The sequence below is a fragment of the Orcinus orca genome, chromosome 1 (genome assembly GCF_937001465.1).
Source record: "Orcinus orca chromosome 1, mOrcOrc1.1, whole genome shotgun sequence".
Classification (NCBI taxonomy): domain Eukaryota; kingdom Metazoa; phylum Chordata; class Mammalia; order Artiodactyla; family Delphinidae; genus Orcinus; species Orcinus orca.
In genome coordinates this window covers 208,551,814-208,571,674 of record NC_064559.1, presented here as the reverse complement: position 1 = coordinate 208,571,674, position 19,861 = coordinate 208,551,814, and the positions used below count along the sequence as shown (strand labels likewise).

The following is a 19,861-nucleotide window of genomic DNA, read 5'->3' as shown; positions in this document are numbered from 1 at the left end:
GAAAAAAGCAGATTACACTTTCTTCTCAAGTGCACACAGAACATTCTCCAGAATAAATTACATCTTGGGTCACAAATCAAGCCTCGGATAATTTAAGAATATTGAAATTGTATCAAGCATCTTTTCCAACCACAACACTATGAGATGAGAAATAAATTACAGGAAAAAAACCGTAAAAAACACAAACACATGGAGGCTAAACAATACACTACTAAATAACCAAGAGATCACTGAAGAAATCAAAGAGAAAATCAAAAAATACCTAGAGACAAATGACAACAAAAACACAACTGTGAGATGCAGCAAAAGCAGTTCTAAGAGGGAAGCTTATAGCAATACAATCCTACCTCAAGAAACAAGAAAAAAATCTCAAACAATCTAACCTTACACCTAAAGGAACTAGAGAAAGAACAAACAAAACCCAAAGTTAGTAGAAGGAAAGAAATCATAAACATCACAGCAGAAATAAATGAAATAGAAACAAAGAAAATAATAGCAAAGATCAATAAAACTAAAACTGGTTCTTTGAGAAGATTAAAAAAATTGATAAACCTTTAGCCAGATTCATCAAGAAAAAGAGGGAGAGGACTCAAATCAATAAAATTAGAAATGAAAAAGAAGTTACAACAGACACCGAAGAAATACAGAGCATCATAAGAGACTAGTACAAGCAACTCTATGCCAATAAAATGGACAACCTGGAATAAATGGACAAATTCTTAGAAAGGTACAACCTTCCAAGACTGAACCAGGTAGAAATAGAAAATATGAACAGACCAATGACAAGTAATAAAATTGAAACTGTGATTAAAAATCTTCCAACAAACAAAAGTCCAGGACCAGATGGCTTCACAGGTGAATTCTATCAAACATTTACAGAAGAGCTAACGCCTATCCTTCTCAAACTCTTCCAAAAAATCGCAGAAGAAGGAACACTCCCAAACTCATTCTACGAGGGCACCATCACCCTGATACCAAAACCAGACAAAGATACTACAAAAAAAGAAAATTACAGACCAATATCACTGATGAATATAGATGCAAAAATCCTCAACAAAATACTAGCAAACAGAATCCAACAGCACATTTAAAGGATCATACACCATGATCAAATGGGATTTATCCCAGGGATGCAAGGATTCTTCAATATATGCAAATCAATCAATATGATACACCATATTAACAAACTGAGGAATAAAAACCATTTGATCATCTCAAAAGCTGTGGAAAAAGCTTTTGACAAAATTCAACACCCATTTATGATAAAAAAACTCTCCAGAAAGTGGGCATAGAGGGAAACTACCTCAACGTAATAAAGGCCATATACGACAAACCCACAGCAAACATCACTCTCGATGGTGACAAACTGAAAGCATTTATCTAAGATCAGGAACAAGACAAGGATGTCCACTCTCGTCACTATTATTCAACATAATATTGGAAGTCCTAGTCACGGCAATCAGAGAAGCAAAAGAAATGAAAGGAATACAAATTGGAAAAGAAGAAGTAAAACTGTCACTGTCTGCAAATGACATGACACTATACATAGATAATCCTAAAGGTGCCACCAGAAAACTACTTGAGCCAATCAATGAATTTGGTAAAGTTGCAGGATACAATATTAATGCACAGAAGTCCCTTGCATCCCTTACACTAACAATGAAAGATCAGACAGAGAAATTAAGGAAACAATCCCATTCACCATTGCAACAAAAACAATAAAATACCTAGGAATAAACCTACCTAAGGAGGTAAAAGATCTGTACTCAGAAAACTATAAAGCACTAATGAAAGAAATCAAAGATGACACAAACAGATGGAGAGATATACCATGCTCTTGGATTGGAAGAATCAATACTGTGAAAATGACTATACTACCCAAAGCAATCTACAGATTCAGTGCAATCCCTATCAAATTATCAATGGCCTTTTTTACAGAACTAGAAAAAAAATCTTAAAATTTTTATGGAGACACAAAAGACCCCAAATAGCCAAAGCAATCTTGAGGGAAAAAACATGGAGCTGGAGGAATCAGACTCCCTGACTTCAGACTATACTACAAAGCTACAGTAATCAAGACAATATGGTACTGGCACAAAAACAGAAATACAGATCGATGGAACTGGATAGAAAGCCCAGAGATAAACTCACGCACCTATGCTCAACTAATCTATGACAACGGAGGCAAGGATATACAATGGAGAAAAGACAGTCTCTTCAATAAATGATGCTGGGAAAACTGGCCAGCTACATGTAAAAGAATGAAATTAGAACACTCCCTAACACCATACACAAAAACGATTAATCTCCAAAACAGATAAAGAACTCATGCAGCTCAGTATTAAAAAAAACAAACAACCCAATCAAGAAATGGGCAGAAGACCTAAACAGACATTTTTCCAAAGACATACAGATGGCCAAGAGGCACCTGAAAAGCTGCTCAGCATCACTAATTATTAGAGAAATGCAAAGCAAAACTACAATGAGGTATCACCTCACATCGGTTAGAATGGGCATCATCAGAAAATCTACAAACAACAAATGCTGGAGAGGTTGTGGAGAAAAGGCAACCCTCTTGCACTGCTGGTGGGAATGTAAATTGAAACAGCCACTATGGAGAACAGTATGGAGGTTCCTTAAAAAACTAAAAATAGAACTACCACATGACCCAGCAATCCCACTACTGGGCATATACCCAAAGAAAACCATAATTCAAAAAGACACATGCACCCCAATGTTCATTGCAGCACTGTTTACAATAGCCAGGTCATGGAAGCAACCTAAATGCCCATCAACAGACGAAATGATAGAGAAGATGTGGTACATATATACAATGGAATATTACTCAGCTATAACAAGGAACAAAATTGGGTCACTTGTAGAGACGTGGATGGACCCAGAGACCGTCATACAGAGTGAAGTAAGTCAGAAAGAGAAAAATAAATATCGTATATTAATGCATATCTGTGGAATCTAGAAAAATGGTACAGATGAACCGGTTTGCAAAGCAGAAATAGAGACACAGATGTAGAGGACAAACATATGGACACCAAGGGGGGAAAGCAGGGGCGGGGTGGGGGGATGGTGGGATGAATTGGGAGATTGGGATTGACGTATACACACTAATATGTATAAAATAGACTAATAAGAACCTGCTGTATAAAAAAATAATAATAAAATAAAATTTAAAAGAACAAGGGGGCGAGAGGGAGCAGCACACAGGAGACAAGCCTGATCCAGACTCCTTTCTTTGGCGGGGGAGGGAGGGTAGAGAAGAGGAGGGAATCCGGGCCCGGAAGTGCTAGGCTGGGTTGATGTCTCACAAGCAGTGGTTCACCAAGGCAAGGGAGGAGCAGGAACCGCAGGAGCTGCCCTGTCACAGGGAAGCTTCCCTCCCAGAAGTGAACAAAATCTGGAATGCCTGAGACCTGAAAGCTTTGGGGAGCTTTTTTGAGAGTAAGTAGAGGTCTACTTAAGCACTGCCTGGAATTCCTCATTCAAGGAATATCTTTGAGTACCTACCACGTGCCAGGCCCTGGAGAAAGCGTCCTGCCCTCGAGGAATGTATCTGGAGAGAGGCAAAAAGACAGGATGCAAGTCAGCACACAAAGGAGGTGGCTGTGACCTCTGAAAATCAGAGGACCGGAGGGTGTAGTGAGCTGTGATGAAGACCTGGGCGGGAACTGGGGGCGACTATCCACCATCATCTAAAGGACACCTTTTCCAACTACACAAGCTTGGGAGGCCAGACTTCCTTCGTATGCTTCAACCCAAGTGACACAGTGCAACACCGAAGGCAGGACCGGGTCTGATAAGGCATCTGTCTTCCAGGGAGGCAGACATGGAAGAGAGATGCAAAGGTGGGGCCTCTGAGTCTGAAGAAGCGAGCAGGAGACCGAGCACTGGGGTCTCGAGAAGGGCCCAGGTGGGGTGCTCGGAGGCGGTCAGGAGGTCGGTGGGCTGGACAGCGGAGGGGAAGGTGGAAGCAGCTGCAGGGGAGGCCGTAGGCAGGCAAGGCTATCAAGGCAGGGACTCCTGCGAGGGCCAGGGAGTCTCCAGATCTCCACTGGGCGGCAGCGCTGGGACGGGTCGGCAGGGCCAGCGGGGGACAGGAACCCAGTGGGGACAGGCAACGCAGGGGTCCCCGGCAGGGGTCCGACGGGGAAAAGGGGAGGGCCAACGCCGCGGTCTCAGCACAGCCCAGGCCGGCGGCACCGCGCTCGCCTTAAGCTGAAGGGCTGCAAGGGGACGCAGGGTCTAGGGGCAGAGTACTGAGGTTGAGCCCCAAGAAGTCCCCGAAGCCTGTGGCTCCGGCCGCACCAAGTGTCACGGCGGGGGGAAGGAGGTGCGACCGACACGGGCACAGCCTCGCGCCCGCCCGGCCGCCGCGCCCCGCAGGTACCGGCCCCCGGGGAAAGACGCACGGATCACCCCAACCCCGGGCCCGAGGCCCTGACCCGCTCGGCGGCCCCCGCACTTCTGGGCTGCGTCCAACCTCCCCCGCGGAGCCAGCCAACGTGGTTCCGCCCGCGGCGGGCAGCGTTACCTAGGAGACGGGCCTGCAGCTGCCACACCCGCCCCGGGGCGTCGAGCCCCAAGCTTTCGAGGATGTGCCCCTCGGACGGATCCAGAGGCCCGGCGGCCGGCCGGTGCCCACCGGAGCCGCAGGCCTTGCGGTCCGAGGACCGGCCGAGGGGCACCGGACCCGCTGCCACCCGCCCGAGGAGCCTCGGAAAGGAAAGAACCCGCACCCCGACCTTCGCGTCAGCAGCACCGTGGGACCAATCAGAGCCCAAGTCCAGGGGCTCCGCTCCGGGAGCGCCAGCCAATAGGCGCGGCGGCGGGCCCGTTCTGATTTGCATGGTCGGCGATCCCTCTGCCAATAGGAATGTGACTGGCGTGAAGATCAGCCAATGAGAAGCTGGAAGAGGCGTGGCCCCGGGCGTCCCACGAGGTGAAGATGCTGCGGGCGGAACCTGGTGGAGCTAGTGGGATTCGGGGGCACTAAAGTCGCAGGGACAGGGCGGGAAGGAAGATCCGGAGCGGGGCAGAGGATCCGGAGCTGGAGCCCCCAGGTGAGTGCAGGGGGAGACCCCGGCCGTCCGCGCAGTACACGGCCGTGCGCCGGGAAAGCGGCGGCGGGTACCCGCGAGGCCCGCGCTGACTCTCCATCTCCTTTCCCCCAGCGCGTCCCCGCGCCCGCCTCCGTCCTCACCTCCTCTCCAGCCGGCTCGCCTCCTTCTCCATCATCTCCCTGCCCCCATCCTGTCCTCCCTTGCCTGCCCTATCTGCCAACCCGCCCGACCTTTTAGTTCCCATGCCCGACCCCTGCCCCAAACTTCATCCTTCCCCTCGTCCCGTCTCTGCCCCCTCCTTTTCCCGCAGCCTCGCCTCCCCTCCCCCATCCCCCTTTCAGCGCAGCCCCATCGGAGCGCTCCTGGACCGATCCCCCCCATCTCTCTCCATGTTGCTCCTGCCTTTCCTTCCAGGTCCCTGGCCCCAACTTCCCACCCATTCTGCTCCCAATCGCTACATCTCTCCCCGCGGGCGCCCTCTCTGTACCTTGCCTTGCTCCCCAGGACCTTGGCGTTCCCCTCCTGCACCAGTTCATCTGGCTGCCTACACACCCCACCCCACCCCGGTCCCTATACCCCTGCCCCCTCTTCAGCTTCTCTTCGCTCCCCACCTCCCCTACCTGCTCCTGCAGGACGCAGGACGCAGAGACCCAGCTGCTGCACCGCTTCCTGCTGCAGTAGCAGTCCTGTACCTGCCCACCTTCCCACCCTCCCACCCAGGCAGCCTACCCTGGCTCTGCTCCTCCTGGCATTTGTCTGGGGGCTCCTTTAGGGTCTACGCTTTGTCTAGAGCGGCCTGGGGGGCTCCAGGTGAGAAGCCCCTTAGAACCCTTTCCTGCCTTCCCCCCTAGCCACCGGCTCCCTTCCCACCCCACCCCCACTTTCCTACTCAGCTTACTTTGTGATTCAGCATTTTTGGGGTTGGTAACTTTCTTTGCCTCCTGGCATGATAGGGACCTGGTTGTGGGGCCGTAGGCTGGGGGGTCTTGACCCTGCAGTTAGAGGGGCCACCTTAGAACAGTCCTGAGCTGCCTGGTGGGGACAGGGTTGGGGAATGGGAACTCACCAGTGGGGGGCTGCCCTTTCTTCTCTTTCACTTGTCTGCCCTGTGTTGAAATGCATCCAAGGGGAGATGACATAAGTAATAGCTCTTGGGGAAATGAGCTATTAGCATTTATGGAAATTAATACATCCACATCCGAGGAGGAAGAACACCAAGTTCAGGCCACAGCTGTCCCACTGCCTGTCCTTTCAGGATTTCTTCTTTCTCTGCAACTTCTCCTCCCCCTCACAAACGCCTTCCGCCTCCCAATGCCAGGAGCAACCTCCTGCTCTGCACACAAAACCGCATTCAGGCCCCACGTTGCAGGGTTTGGGGACCTGAGTGTGGAGACTGTTACTTGGCGTTTGCATCTACCTGCAGACCCCAGGCTTGTGTGCGGTTCTTGGGGTCCTTCCCCTGTGCTATCACAACGGGGGCCCAGAGGGCATTGGCTCCCGGGGTCCTGTCCATCAGGAACACTCTCCATGCCCACCCCCGGCCTCCATGACATCGAGGGTGTTCAGGCTGCAGCACATTCCTACCTCGAAAGCAGCCTGCTGGAGGCTCCCCTACAAAACCGAGGTCCCGTTCTTTGTGCCTCTTTGTGCTGTGCCAGCAGACAGCCAGTGTGGGGACTGAACCAGGGCACAGGGGGAGGGAGGGTCACGAGCACTGCGAAACTGGGTCTCCTGCTCAAACCCTTTGGGTCTGGACGTGGCGCCTGGACGGGAATGAATGGGCGTGAAAGCAGTGGCACACGGGAGGTGTGGCAAGACGGACACTACTGCTCGTCTGGCGAGGGTCACAGGCCGAGGCTCTGGGGGAGGCACTACTGCTCGTCTGGCGAGGGTCACAGGCCGAGGCTCTGGGGGATGGAGGGGTGAGCAAGCTCCGGGGTGGGGCGGATTGAGAAGCTTCACACCATGGGGCTGGCTTTCTTTCCTTTTTCAATGATCTTCTAAACCCCAAATGATTCAGGAGGAAGTGAGTGGCACAAGTTTTGGTTTGACAGTTTCCGGTAAGGGAGGCAGCCTCCTCTAGACTTTCCTGTTTGTCGGTGATGGGCCCATGGCAACTGGGCAGCACGCATGTGGCAAAGGAAGGCCTCCTCCACTGCTGGAATCCAGGGGAACGAACGTGTGTGGTTTCCCAGGACTCTGGCTAGAAGGAGCGTGTATCTAGTCCTTGACCTTCACTTCTCCATGACCTTTGCTTCACCAAAGGTCCCAGAGCCAGAGCCATTTCCTGGAGTCCCTGAATGATAGGCAGAACAGTGACACTGCAGGCAGCTTTCGGGGAGGACCGTCTCTGAAGGTGTCCAGGGCCAGAGACCCCTCCTCTCCCCTTTCCGCAGCCAGGGATCCTGCCTCACAGAGGCGAGCACGCTAGAGCTACAAGGGGTTGGGCATCTTCCCCTTTGGAAGACACAAGGGAAGCCTTGGCAAAGTCAGAGACTCCTCCAAGGTCACTCTGGTGAGCCGCGTCAGGCCCCGTACCTCCCACCAGTCTGAGCCAGGTCACTTCCTTGGTACTGCCCTTGGAGGAAACCAGCACCCCGGGAACATGCCAGCCACCAGCTCTAGCCACCCTTCAGGACGCACTTGTGAGATGGTGCTGACACACGTGGAGGAAACAGCACCCTGGCTGCGTCTGAGTCACTGGGGCTGTCGGGGTGGGAGATGCTACCGACCTCAGAGAGTTCTCGGTGACAGCGTCCTGCCCGGCCTGGCAGTTCCTCAGAACCAGGGCCCTGTGGTTCCAAAGATGTCATCAAAGAGATGGCAAGGGGCCGAGCCGCCGGGTGAGATGAAAGGGAAGAAGAAGGACTCTGTACCTCGACCTTGCTTCGCTGCGGGTCCTTAACCCTGAACAGCCCTGCGAGGGAGGCTGCTTAGCCTGGATGGGAAACAGGCACAGAGCGGTGGTGAGAGGGACCCGGCCTCCTGGATTCTGTTCCCACTGCACCAGGCCCCCTCCAGCCCATCAGCAAGTGCAGGAAATCCTTACGCCCCAGAGATGCGTCCCCTCCAAAGTGCAGGAGGGTCAGGTTCAATCCCAGCTCCCAAGGGACGTGGAAGCTGCCTTTCTCATGATGGGAAGTCCAGCATGCTCAGCCCTCCACCCACAGCGTGCCCCCCCTTTCTTTGGGGTGACTCGGAGGAAATGTGGTCCTTGGCTCAGCCAGTACAGAGGAGAAAAAGGGACAGGGCCTCCCCAGGAGAAAACACACAAGGGGCCAGGTGGGAACATCACCCAACAGGTCATCGGGTCACTGGGTGGGGGCGGGGGGCGCTTCAAGCTTTCTCTCCGGCCTGGGCTTGGCGAGAACATGAGTCTCCCTGTCCGAGTGGCCTTGAGCAGATGCTGGGTCTTCTTACCCTTTGCCACATCCCGCGGGGCTAAAACGGGGCTAGCCTTCCTCTCCCTCTACACTGAGGGATGCACTCTGGGCCCGGCCCCCCCAGCTGAAGTGTGCCCTGCACCCGCACGCTTTCTAACTCATAGCACAGAGGACAGGGTCTCAGGAGGTCACCCCCTACTCCACCAAGTGGCCAGGTGGTTAGCCCTGGAGACCCGGTATCCACAGGCTTGTATGTGCCCCTCATCCTATTTCACCCACATCCCTGGCACCTGCCTGCCTCCCTTGAACTTCCTCGTTGCAGTCAGCCTCTCCTCCCTCTAGCTCCAGCACACAGGCTCTTGCAGAACTGACTGTCTTAATGCCACACAGGGTACAGATTAACTAGGACTGGGAAAGGGGGAAGAGCGGAGATGGGCTGGGGACGGTCCCTCAGCCTCACACCTGTGCTGCAGACCCGGTAGGGAGCTTTTCCCCACCAGGGTCCTGAGCCCTCTTCGGGGGTTTTCCCCGCCTAACGTGGTCTTGATCTTGAGCTCCAGCTGCTGAGTGGCTGAGAGCCGCCATCCAGCTCAACGGTTGAAAGCCAAGTGTATGCTTCTCCTGCTCAGATCCCTGCCCTGGCTTCAAAACAAACCGGCAAACCGTTCATCGTCGTGCTAGTTTCCCCAGTAAGCGAGCAACTTCTTGGGTCCCGTAGACACTGGGTCTCGTCCGCAGGGCCCTCTGTCTGGGGTCTTGGCCCGTGGCCCCCAGTGGAGAACTAGCTCTCTGAATGTCCGGTTCTTACTCTCCCAGCCGCTTGGCCCTGTACTTGTGTCTCCCTTTTTCGGGATTGGTGAAATGAGGCAAGTAGAGGCATATGGACAGTCCCTGGCACGGGGCGGGCACTCCGTCAGCTTCCCAGCCTCTGTGTCCAGTCATAGACTGAGCGCAAACCTTCGCTCTACCTGGAGCCCAGGGGTCCCCTTCTGAGTCATTTCATGAGCCCACGTGGGGCTCCTCAGAGGGGCTGGGTGCTCCTGGGGAACAGCCTGGGAGAACCCAGCTGGCGGCTTTTGTGGAGGAAGGGGGTTGGGGGGAGCCTGTTGCTGTCTCTGCAGATCATGGCCTCCCAGTGAGTGGAGGGACACGGCTTGCCCTGTCCTCCCAACCCCAGGCCTCCTGGAGGGCCGGGTGCGCAAGCCTGCGGGGCATCCGTCTGCCCGCCTACCGCCCTGTACAGTAGCCCGTGGGGGCTGCAGAGCCCCACCCCAGGCACGCCCACCCTCTGCAGCACAGCATGTTTTCATTTTCCATCCTTCAGCAGCTTTACGATCTCTCAGAGTGAACTGCAACCTGATGTCCACACGCTGTCAAATACAGCCCAGGGCAGAAGGAGCTAGAAATCTGCCCGGGAGCCTTGCCTTCCCGAGTGCTCTGCGGTGGCAGGGTCTCTCTGGAAACAGTGCCCTTCCTGCCCCTTGTGGATGGAGGAGACTCAGAAATAACTAGCACAAGGAAATTCTAAAGAATCCACGCATTAAAAAGTAAATTAGAATTTAAGCATTGTTTCAAACCTATAACTACCGCCGATGGGAAAGCCCTCTGCGGCAGACATTTGAAAGGCCAAGGGTGAGCAAGACCCGCCTAACCCAACCACAGACCAGGAACCATCAGAGAAGCCTCTGCTGATAGAGGAGAGATGGGGGGCAGGCGGGCTTGATACTTGACCCAGACCCTGAAAGAAGACAGGGTTGTGATAGCAAAACTGGGAAAGGACTGCCTGGAGAGAGCCCTGCACAGGCCAGGCCCCGGAGGGAGGACCAGGGGTTTGGACAGTGGCCGAGGCCCAGGGGGAGCACAGGTGGGACGTGAATATGGGAGTCGTTGAGGGGGAGCAGGAACTGAGATTGGGAGACCAGCCGTCAGACCCCTGGGGGTTTTGGAGCCAGCAGTGACATGTCCACACCGGGATGAAGGAGGCAGATGTGTCTGCAGTGTGGGGTGAGGACCATGTGTGATGGCAGGGGAGATCGCGTGTCATCCTAAAGAGAGACTGTTATCTGTGTTGTGTGCTGCTGTAGGCCCAGCGTTGCTCACAGAGTGGGACCCCGTAAGTGTGTCTCGAGCAGATGAGTAGAATGAGTAGGCAGGAGAGCATCACAGCAAAGCTGCCGTGGAGCCGGGTGGCAGTGAGATGCGGGCAGTAAGGGGAGCCCCAGGTCCCCTTTTCATCGCTGGGTCTGCTCGGGCTACATCCTGCTGACCCTGCCTCGTTGGGTCCAAGGTCTTTGCCTCGGCCAATCATGGCTGTGGGCATCGAGAGGGACAGCCATGGGTTCAAACGGGGTTCAAGCCAGAGGTGATTGCCAGCCCCCCACCAGTCACAGCCTTGGCAGTGGACAAGGTCACCCAGGAGGTGGGGCCAAGAGTAAAGGGGGCAGAAGACGGAGCCCAGGGAGCGGCCGTGAGTGCAGGATTTGAGAGGGAAGGTGAAGGTCAAGACAGGAGGAAACCCTGGGTTATCCTGGAGCCCAGTCAGAGAGGGAGATAGAAGGTGGGGGCAGGTGTCCGCTGCATCAGGTGGGCCCCACGCTGCTGGGGCCACAGTCTCTGCCAAGAGGGGAGGCAACAGCTGCCCCCCCATAACAGGTGCACATGCCATGTCTTTGCCCTGTTCTGTGTCCACTCCTTCAATTCAAGGAGCTGCCATTGCCCGCATTTTACTGGTGCAGAAACAGTCACTGAAAGCCGAGGTGCCTATCCTCAGGCCACAGGGCACTATCGAGGAGTCAAGATCTGAATCCCGGCTGTCGGGTGCCAGCGCCTGCCCCCCGACCTTTGCACTCTGCTGCCTAAATGGCCCTTGAGAAATGTGACAGTGAAAGAAGGAAGGGAGGCGAGAGGGGGCGTGCTCCCGGGGTTAGCAGGTGGGTGGGAAGAAAAGTCACTTTCCTGGTTAACCGGGTCCATCGGCCGCCTCCTCAGTCTCCGTGGTGCGTGATTCTGTGTCCTGCCCTTATGGGGACATTTCTGGGGTCCCTGTGAACTGCGGGGCTCATCCTTCCAGCTTCATGGGCGGCTCTGCATATGATGCAGCTGCAGAGGATAAGAATGCGGAGACTGCAGTGGCCCCAGTGGTGCCAGGCAGTCCTGAGCCCCGGGGCACACATCGGAGTCACAGGGGGCAGTGCCTGAAAACAGCCCCTGTGGGTCCTGGTGCAGCTCAGCAGCCACTGGCCCAGGGCTCCAAGTCCACACTTTGAGAAACACTCCCCAGTCTGTCATAAACTTTCCCATTTCCACTTCGTAAAGCAGCACCCAAGGAAACACGCCTTGATCGTTGCAAGCTCTGGTGAGCAAGCCTTCCTGGGGCTTCTTCAACACTGTGGAACGTAGGAAGCCCCTGTGCTACTGGGCGACCTGCTACGCTTTTGTCAGCTTCGGATCCCGAATCGAGCTTCAATCCTGCCGGGGGTGGGGAGATGCTGGTGTTAGTGGTGCCCAGTGCTCCTGGAATGAGCTTTGGTCAGGATGCTGACTCTCTGAGCACCTGCCCCGTGTGACGGAAGTGGGCATCCCTCCCGGGAGCCAGCCTGTCACTTGGGACTGAACCTGTGGCATCTCCCCTCCCCCTCTCGTGAGCCCCCACCTCTGCTCAGTGGCTCCCTCACCCCCCTGGGGAGCGTTGCCTTTGCCTCTCACTGAGGAGAAGGTTTTTAGTCACCCAGCTTAGGCTGCCCGGAGCCATCACTGTCCCTTTGCTCTTGCCAAGATCATGGGATGCCCGGAATAGGGATTGCAAATCCCAGCAAAACATCGCTCCCTTTCTGTAGGGGCACAGGCGCTGGGGACGCCTCCCTGCTTATACCTGCCCACGTCCTGCCCAGGACACATCAGAGGCTCCAGGGATGCTACTGGGGAGGCTGCCATACTCCCTCTTCACCCCGAAGGATGGGTTTGGGAAAGGCCTCTGACGGCTCGTGGGGCAGCTCCTATGGGTAAATGTGGACCCACGTCCTAAATAAAGAGCCTGTTCAGATGAGACTCATCGGCCACCCTGGGCCTGATGTCGCAACTCGAGGGACGGTCGTTGATTGTAGGAGCGACCCTGCTCCTGCTCTGGCTTTGTGCAGGTGTGGCCATGCTGCACGTCACCCCTTCCTTCACTGACCCGAGAAGCAGGGGGGTAGACGAGGCCACCGTCGGTGGGGGAGGAGACACGGGCTCCAGCCCACGGAGGTGCCACTTGGGCGACAACGGAATTGTCTGCAGGCCCAGCAGGCAGGACGGGGCAGTGTGCATCCCACGTGGTCGGGAAGGGAGCCGGTGTGGCTCTGTGTTGGGTGACAAAGGGAGAAGGGACAGGGCGGTCTTCTGGGCAGGAAGAGCTGTGCCAGAAGGTGAGAGATGGCCTGGGGTATTGGGGGGACCTCAGGAGAGGGACGCCGGGCTAAGTGAGGAGAGATCTCAGGGCTGCTCATCTTTAGAAGAAAGATGTATCCTGACCAGGACACAGGAGGGTGTAAACGGGGAGGCATCCCCTGCTGCTGGGAGTCAGAGCACCTGTGTCCATGCAGAAAGGGGACGATGTTGTGCTGGAATTTGCAATCCCTATTCCAGGCATCCCACGTCCTTGGCAAGAGCAAACGGACAGATGAGGCTCACCTGTGGGGCTAAGCTGGGTCATGCATCCAGAACGGGGGAAAGGAAGCTGACCAGGTCCCTCAAGGCCCCCAGGCCTGTCCCGTGCCCGTGGTTCCCTCGGGAGCCCTGAGCTGCTCCAGCTACCGTGATTACCACAGCTCCCCCCAAAACACACACGGAGCCTGTGTGCCCAGCTGGGCCCTCACGCTCTGCCTCACCCAGGGCTGGAAGGTTCTGACAAAGCCCACTGGGGTACCACTGGGAGGGATGCAGAGGACAGGGTTTCTCCCCACCCTCCCCCAGCCTGGTAACCATGGTAACCGTGGGGAACTGCTGGAGGCTCCCAGCCACCCGCTGGGAGGCCCTGGTGGGGACCCATGGTACAGCCACGTGGGGCCCTGGGTAGCAGCCTTTGCGGACAGCAGGCGAGGCGGCAGCGGGTGCAGCCCCAAACAGTCACCCAAAGCTCTGAAAACAAAAAGGGCCCCAGTTCAGGGGGAGAGGGCACAGCTCAGGGGACCCTTCCCCAATCCCTTGAGGGGACGAGAGGACACTTGCTCCCAGGTTCAGGCAGAACCCCTGGTCTCTAGAGCAGCCCCCAAGCCGCAGGCATTTGAAGTACTACGGGGCTTTATTTCGTTTATTACTGTGGGGCTGGGGTCCCTGGGCTCCTCCAGCCAGCAGTCCTCAGGAAAGTCCCTTCAGGCTTCTTACTCTTTGATGCATGTGGTCCAGCCTGTTTGTCTTGAGGAGAGGGAAACTGGGGCTTGGAGGGGAATCACACTTGCTGGCAGCTTGGGGCCACCATGCAGCTCTCTGACTGCCAGCCTGTGTTCACCCCCTGAGCAGCCCTCACCAACATCCTGTAGGTCTCTCTGAGCAACGCTCCAGGATGGTCTTTGCTGCTGACATCCGGTGCCTCCTAGAGCGTGTGCCCCATAAGGACGGGGTGCGTCTGTCCCGTCACCTCTGTACCCCCAGCTCAGCCCTTGGGCAGGCACGTGGCAGAAGCAGCCTCTCAGCAACGATCAGGAACGATGGACTCTCCCAGAAGGTAGAACAGGGTAGGAAACAGCTCGTGTAAGGCCCACCCACCCCCGCAAGCTGGGGCCGCCCTCTGCGGAGCTGGGAACGGATGGGGCACCCTGGCCTACGGGCTAGTGGCTGCCACCTGACTCGGGATGATCAGAGAAGGGAAACCCCTGGGCAAGAACCAAACCTTGTGCCACATCCTCCCTGGGACCTCCTCCGTACATCAGACCATTTTCGGGGTGCTCCCGCATCCCCCAACCCAGGCCTCCCCGCTTCCTAAGCCAGACGGCCCATGCTTGGTCCTCTGGAGGGATGCTCATTTCCCTTTACATGTGGGTGAATACTGCTGGTGCAGAGGCAGGACCACTAGGCCTGTCACCCTCCCTTTAGGCCCGAGGAACACTAGCCTGACCCAGGCTGATTTCCCCAACTTCCAAGAGCCCACGGTCCTTTGAGCCAGCGCTTCGCAAGTGTCGGACGGCTGCCCTTGCCTCCCATCCCCTCACAGCATTGATGTCAAGGGCTCGGAGCTGCAAAGAGGTGATGTTACCGTCCTGGCAATCCTCCACTCATCCTTTCTGTGTGAGGCTCCACTCCAGGAATGAAGTCCTAGCACCGGCCCTGGTGCTGCCTGTAGGCAGGACAGGTCTCCCACCTCCCCTTCGGTCCACTCGTCCACCCCAGGAACCTTCAGAGGCCCTGCTTGGAGGAGCTGCCTGGTGAGCTTTGGATCCTTGAGCTGAAGCCGTGGGACCAAGCCTGGGCTCCCTGGAAGCAGGCAGTGGCCGTCCCCACCGTGGGCTCCCTTATTCCATCTCCCCCAGGCTGGCCACCCCACTGACAGATTCTCCGCAAAGTATCTTATCCCCAGGGCACAATCCTGCCACACTCCGAACAACAGGCAATGCCCCAGGGAGGGCAGAGCAGCCGTGGCCTCTGCGGCCTGGCACCCAGCCAAAGATGGCAGTCAGCGAGGATGCACCCCTGCAGCTGAGGGCAAGACACAGCCCGGTGCTCAGAGCCTGTGTGCTGAGGCAGCTCCGGTGCGGGGGCAGGCATCGTAGGCTGGCGGCCACAGGCTCCCAGCCACCTGGCATCTGGACAGATGGGCTGTGTCCTGCAGCCCGGCAGCCTCCCCGAACAGACTGCGTGCTCAGTGCCCAGCAGCCACGTTCATGTGTTTATAGCAGAGCCACTTAATTATGCGAAGTTAATTCCTTCTAACTGCAGAAGCCGTCCCAGGGCATCCAGATTGAGTGGTCCCAAGCGGCAGGCAGAGAAGGCCATGGTCCCGTGAGCAGGTTTCCATGGGAGCAGGAAGGAGGCTGGACGGCTGAAAGCCTTTGCCCCACAGCAGGAAGGAGGCAGGCAGTTCATATGATGCTGGTGGTGGTGGTGATGGTGATGGTGGTGATGATGAGGGCAACGATCATGCTGGTCATGCCAACAGTGATGACGTTGATGGCGGGTATGAGGGGGGGTAGGGTAATTGCTGTCCTATCATTATTTGTATCAGCGGCCACCATTGGAATGGGATCTGCTCTGTCAGGCTCTTGCTTAAACCTTACAAGCATTTACTCTTAACCCTCCAGCCACCCCAGGAGTAGGTGCTTCATGGGTGAGAACAGCTTCCATGCTTGACCTCAGGTCACACAGCCCGCAGAGGACCCTGGGCCCCATGTTGCCTTGTTAACGGGATGGATACTCACACTTGGCCTCGCCCCTGGGCTGGGGTCGCCAGGATTCCTGGTAAGAGGAAACCGCATAAAGGTCCAGCCCAGCTCTCAGCTCAGTGCTGGCAGAGCCCCGCTGGATCCTTTCTTTCCCTGCCTCATTTACGCAGACCCTCCCACCAGAAGGGGGTCGCTGAGTCTGAGGCAGGAAGAGTGCGGTTGGGAGGCGGCACCCCTCCCCACTCTCCTGTATGCTTTCCCCTCCCGCCTGCAGAATCGTGGGACTCCCCTCTTCCCCCACTCACATCACTGCCGGAGACTTTCCCAAACAGGGAGACGTCACTGCCAGTGACCGAATTATAGCCTATCGTTTTCCCCGAAATTCACTGAAACATGATCTCCTTAGGGATTTAGCATTCTTTCACTCTTCCCAATAATGCTGTCTTGAACACGGGTGTGCATCTAAGTTTATTTCCTCTCTTGGACGGTTAGGTTACATTATATAAGTAGGATTTCTGCATCCCAAGCTATGGATCTATTGCCCAATTACTTTCCCAAAAGATTGTGCCACGCATCCGCGAAGCAGCAACGTCTCACTGGAGTAGCTTCTTTGCAGCCTCACCTGCAATGAGTACTTTCATTTAAAAACGCATTTTTTTCCTGTTAATTATATGATTGCAAAGGCACAGTGCCTGATGGCTTTCTTTTGCATCTCTTTTAATTCAGCAGAGCCTTTAATGGATGAGGTGGAATAAAGCTGGCTTTCCAATCGCTAGCGTAGTGCTGCATGGGCAAGATATTAATCTTTCATGCCTCTGTCATGTGGTACCAGCAGCATGATCCGCTTTGAAATCATTTGTTATTTATTCTTACAGTCCCCTGGGGAGTGGGGAGGGCCCCAGGAGCCTGTTCACAAATGCTAATGCAACGAGGGCTGCAGAAATTTCCCTGCAAACTGCCGCTCCCCTCAAGGTGTGGAACTGAACCAGGGCTGGGGACACAGGCCCCCCCCCCAGCAAAGGGGGACACATCACCCCAGTCTCTGCCTCCATCACGATGCCTCCTTCCCTGCATCTGTGTCTTTTCCTCTTTTAGGGAAACCTGTCATTGGATGTAGGGTCCACCCCGATCCAGGATGACCCGACCTTAATTACATCTGCAAAGACCCTTTTGCCTCGTAAGGTCCTGTTCACTAATACCAGGGACCGGGACTCTGACATATGTTTGGGGTGCGGGGGGCACAATTTGAGCCACCACAGCAGGTTTCCGCCATTGATTCCCCACCACCACCCCCAGGGTCCCCTCCAGAAGCTCCTATGGCTTTCTTTCTGGTCTGCTGATTCTTCCCCCTTGGCAGGGACTGCATGTTGGGTGTTACTGGCTAACGGGTAAGAGTGGGAGTATGGGGTGTGGACCTGGGGTCGAGCTGGGTCGAGTCGGACCCCCTCTCTGGAAAGCCAGCAGTTACACCCGGAGCCGGGGCCCGCAGTGAGGAGGGGGTCCAGTATGGGGTCACCCCGGCCATACCTGCCAGCGTACTTAGAGGGTAGAGTCCCCTTCCTGGCCTCAGAGTGGTGGGCCCAGCAGCCTGGGGAGGCTTCATGGAGCTCACCTGTGGGTGACAAGGTGAGCAGGTGAGACAGCGCAGCGTGTCCCATCGAGGGCAGGTGCTCAGATAGCTCAGGATGCCAGCCTGTGCCTCCCCCGGGGAGGGACGGGCTTGTGCTACAGCCTTTAGGTCTGTCGCTCAACTTCTTCTAAGGGTCACCGCTGAAATGCCTGTAAAGCCCAGGGGTCCCGCACCACCGTGTACGTGATCACGCGGCGTTTGGGGGATCAGCTGCAGACAGTCAGCCTTGTGCTGTGCCAGGCGCTGTGCCGTCTACAGGGGAGGGGCCTGGCTGGACACGGTGACCAGAGGCCCCTGCACGGGGCTGGCCAGAAGTAGGTGGCCCCCGTGCCCATGGCCCACCACCAGCCCCCCAGTGTTACTGCAGAAACTCGTAGCAGCGGGCAAGATGGGAACACCCAGGCTCCCCAGGTCCTCCCTGCCCGGCACCCTGCTTGGAGGGCCCCTCGGGGTGTGGGCTGTCCAAGGCTCCAGAGAGGAAGAGACCCCACCAGCCCTGGGGGAGGGCCGAGTGTCCAGGGACTGCTTGGTGGCACAAGAGGGCGCCAACGTGTCCACTTGGACTAGAGAGACGGGCTCTGAGGCTGCCTGTCTGGGGGACACCAGGGTGCCGGCCTCTCCCTCCTGCTCCCAGCCTGGGGGGTAAGCGGTTAAAACCCACCCCCCTGCCCGGGCCAAAGGAAGCAGCTTGGAGCTGCTCCCTCCACGTGCCATCTGCCGAGAGCTGGGCCGTCTCTGCTCCCTCCTGTGTCAGCTGCCGAGTCAGGCTTTGAATCGTCACGGGGTCACAGCCCTAATCCCTGGCAAGGGGTGCTTCTTCCTCCCCGCCCCCGCCCCCCAAACTCTGTGTTTTCTTCCCGCCGTGGCTCAGTTCAAAAGACCTCGGTCCGGCTCTGATAGGAGATGCGGCATTTCTCTGTCCCTCTTACTGCGGATGCCCCCCAAGGAGTGGGGAAAACCAGGACCACTTAAGGGGGAGGGGAAGCGCGTGCTCGGACCTCCCCCTCCCCTCGCCCTCCCGCAGTCCCTCGGCTCATTGGTTATCACGCTGCGGATGCAGAGGTTCTGTCTCTGACGCCCCAGCCAGGTACTCGCGGCACTGCAGCCGCGGCCAAGGGGCTGGAGATGCCGCAGGCATGCTGACCGCAGGGTGTCCGGGACTCAGTGCCGCCCGTGGGTGCTGCCTGGAGTCCTCTGGGATTGCACGACCGCCCCCCAGGGAGCTGGTGAGTGTGGGGGGCCGGGAGCCGCTGCCTCACCCGGACCCCCTCACCGGCGCCAGTGGGGAGGGAATCCTAGAGGTGGGCCATTAAGACCTGCAGCTTGTCTTCTATTTGGCGTGAAGGACAGGGCTTGGGTTTCGTAAGGGAAAGGCCCTCACGGGCAGTCAGCCGAGTCCCGATCCTGCAGCAGGAAGCCCCCCTTGTCCCCCTGACACTGGTCAGCACTGGGGACAGGTCGCTCTGGTTCCGCTGTTCTTTATCTTTAAGAACCTCTCCCCTCTGAGGGACAAGGTCCAGATACCAGAACAGGCGAGAAACGCCCTCGGTGTGAAAAGAGAGCTGGGGCTGTGGAGTGTGGGCGACACAGCTCTGTCCCACGGCACACCCCCAGCCAGTTCTCACGCTGTGTGTGGCCCCCTGACCCTCAGCCTCCACAGAGGGGCTGGTGCACGTGGGGCATTCAGGCCTGGGGCGCTGGGTGAGGAGATGCCTGTTGCCTTGATGGGGGCCCGGCTCTTCCCAGGGAGACAGCCCCACCCATGGCTCTGGGAGCATCCACTGAGGCAGGAAGTGGGCACAGCCAGGCCCCAGAGGGAGGAAAAGCACCCCTGGGTGCGCTTCATCCCAGGGGAGGGAGGGGCGGGCACAGCCCCTCAGCCTACCCCAAAGGTGTGGGACACACTCTCTGAGTCGTGTCTGAGATGTGCTCTGGCTGGACGTTTGGGTCGCCCAGATGGCTCTCAAGTCCTTCTAGCCACCACCCCCCGTACCCGGGGGGGGGATCCTGGGTCCTTCATCTTCACCTGCTCTGTGGAGCATCTGCTTTTCGGAGCAGCGGGAGGCTCCCCGGGGCTGGCCTGCAACCACCTGGCACGCGGGCCGTGAGCTTGCAAGTCCTCCCACACACGGGAAGCTCCGGCCACCCTTCTGGCCTGACCTGGGGCGGAGCTTCCAGCCTGAGGGAGGAGAGGCCTTCCCCAGCATCTCCTGGGGAACACGAGCGGCCGCAGACCTCGGGCTGCTTGGCCGATGGGTAGAGTGGGCCTGTGTGTGCGTGCGTGCGTGTGCGTGCATGTATGCACACCTGTGGGCTGTGTGCGTGTGCGTGCATACACACACCCCCTTTCCGAGGCACGTCCGCCCACCCAGACCCTCATCAGAGCTGCTCTCCGGGGCTGGCCTGGAACGCTACATCCTG

General features: G+C 56.7%; 2 protein-coding genes across 25 annotated transcripts in view; one reads left to right on the top strand and one right to left on the bottom strand.

The window, feature by feature from the left end:
• The window catches only part of NPHP4 (nephrocystin 4), a 144,652-nt gene extending 139,902 nt beyond the window's left edge, over positions 1 to 4,750 (bottom strand). For 18 of the 22 annotated variants that reach the window (XR_004484647.2, XR_004484645.2, XR_004484646.2 and 15 more), the window contains exons 1-2: positions 4,547 to 4,750; positions 3,523 to 3,568 (exon numbers count right to left, since the gene is read on the bottom strand). The gene's annotated coding sequence lies outside the window, so the exon portion shown is untranslated. The remainder of the gene's footprint in view (positions 1 to 3,522; positions 3,569 to 4,546) is intronic. The other 4 variants (XM_033432769.2, XM_033432774.2, XM_004272319.4 and 1 more) reach the window with 2 other exon arrangements.
• A 187-nt stretch (positions 4,751 to 4,937) lies between these two features.
• The window catches only part of KCNAB2 (potassium voltage-gated channel subfamily A regulatory beta subunit 2), a 97,065-nt gene continuing 82,141 nt past the window's right edge, over positions 4,938 to 19,861 (top strand). The window contains exon 1 of one of the 3 annotated variants that reach the window (XM_033432792.2): positions 4,938 to 5,075. The gene's annotated coding sequence lies outside the window, so the exon portion shown is untranslated. Of the gene's footprint in view, positions 5,076 to 18,509; positions 18,667 to 19,861 lie in introns of those variants that run through there. The other 2 variants (XM_004272322.3, XM_033432794.2) reach the window with 2 other exon arrangements.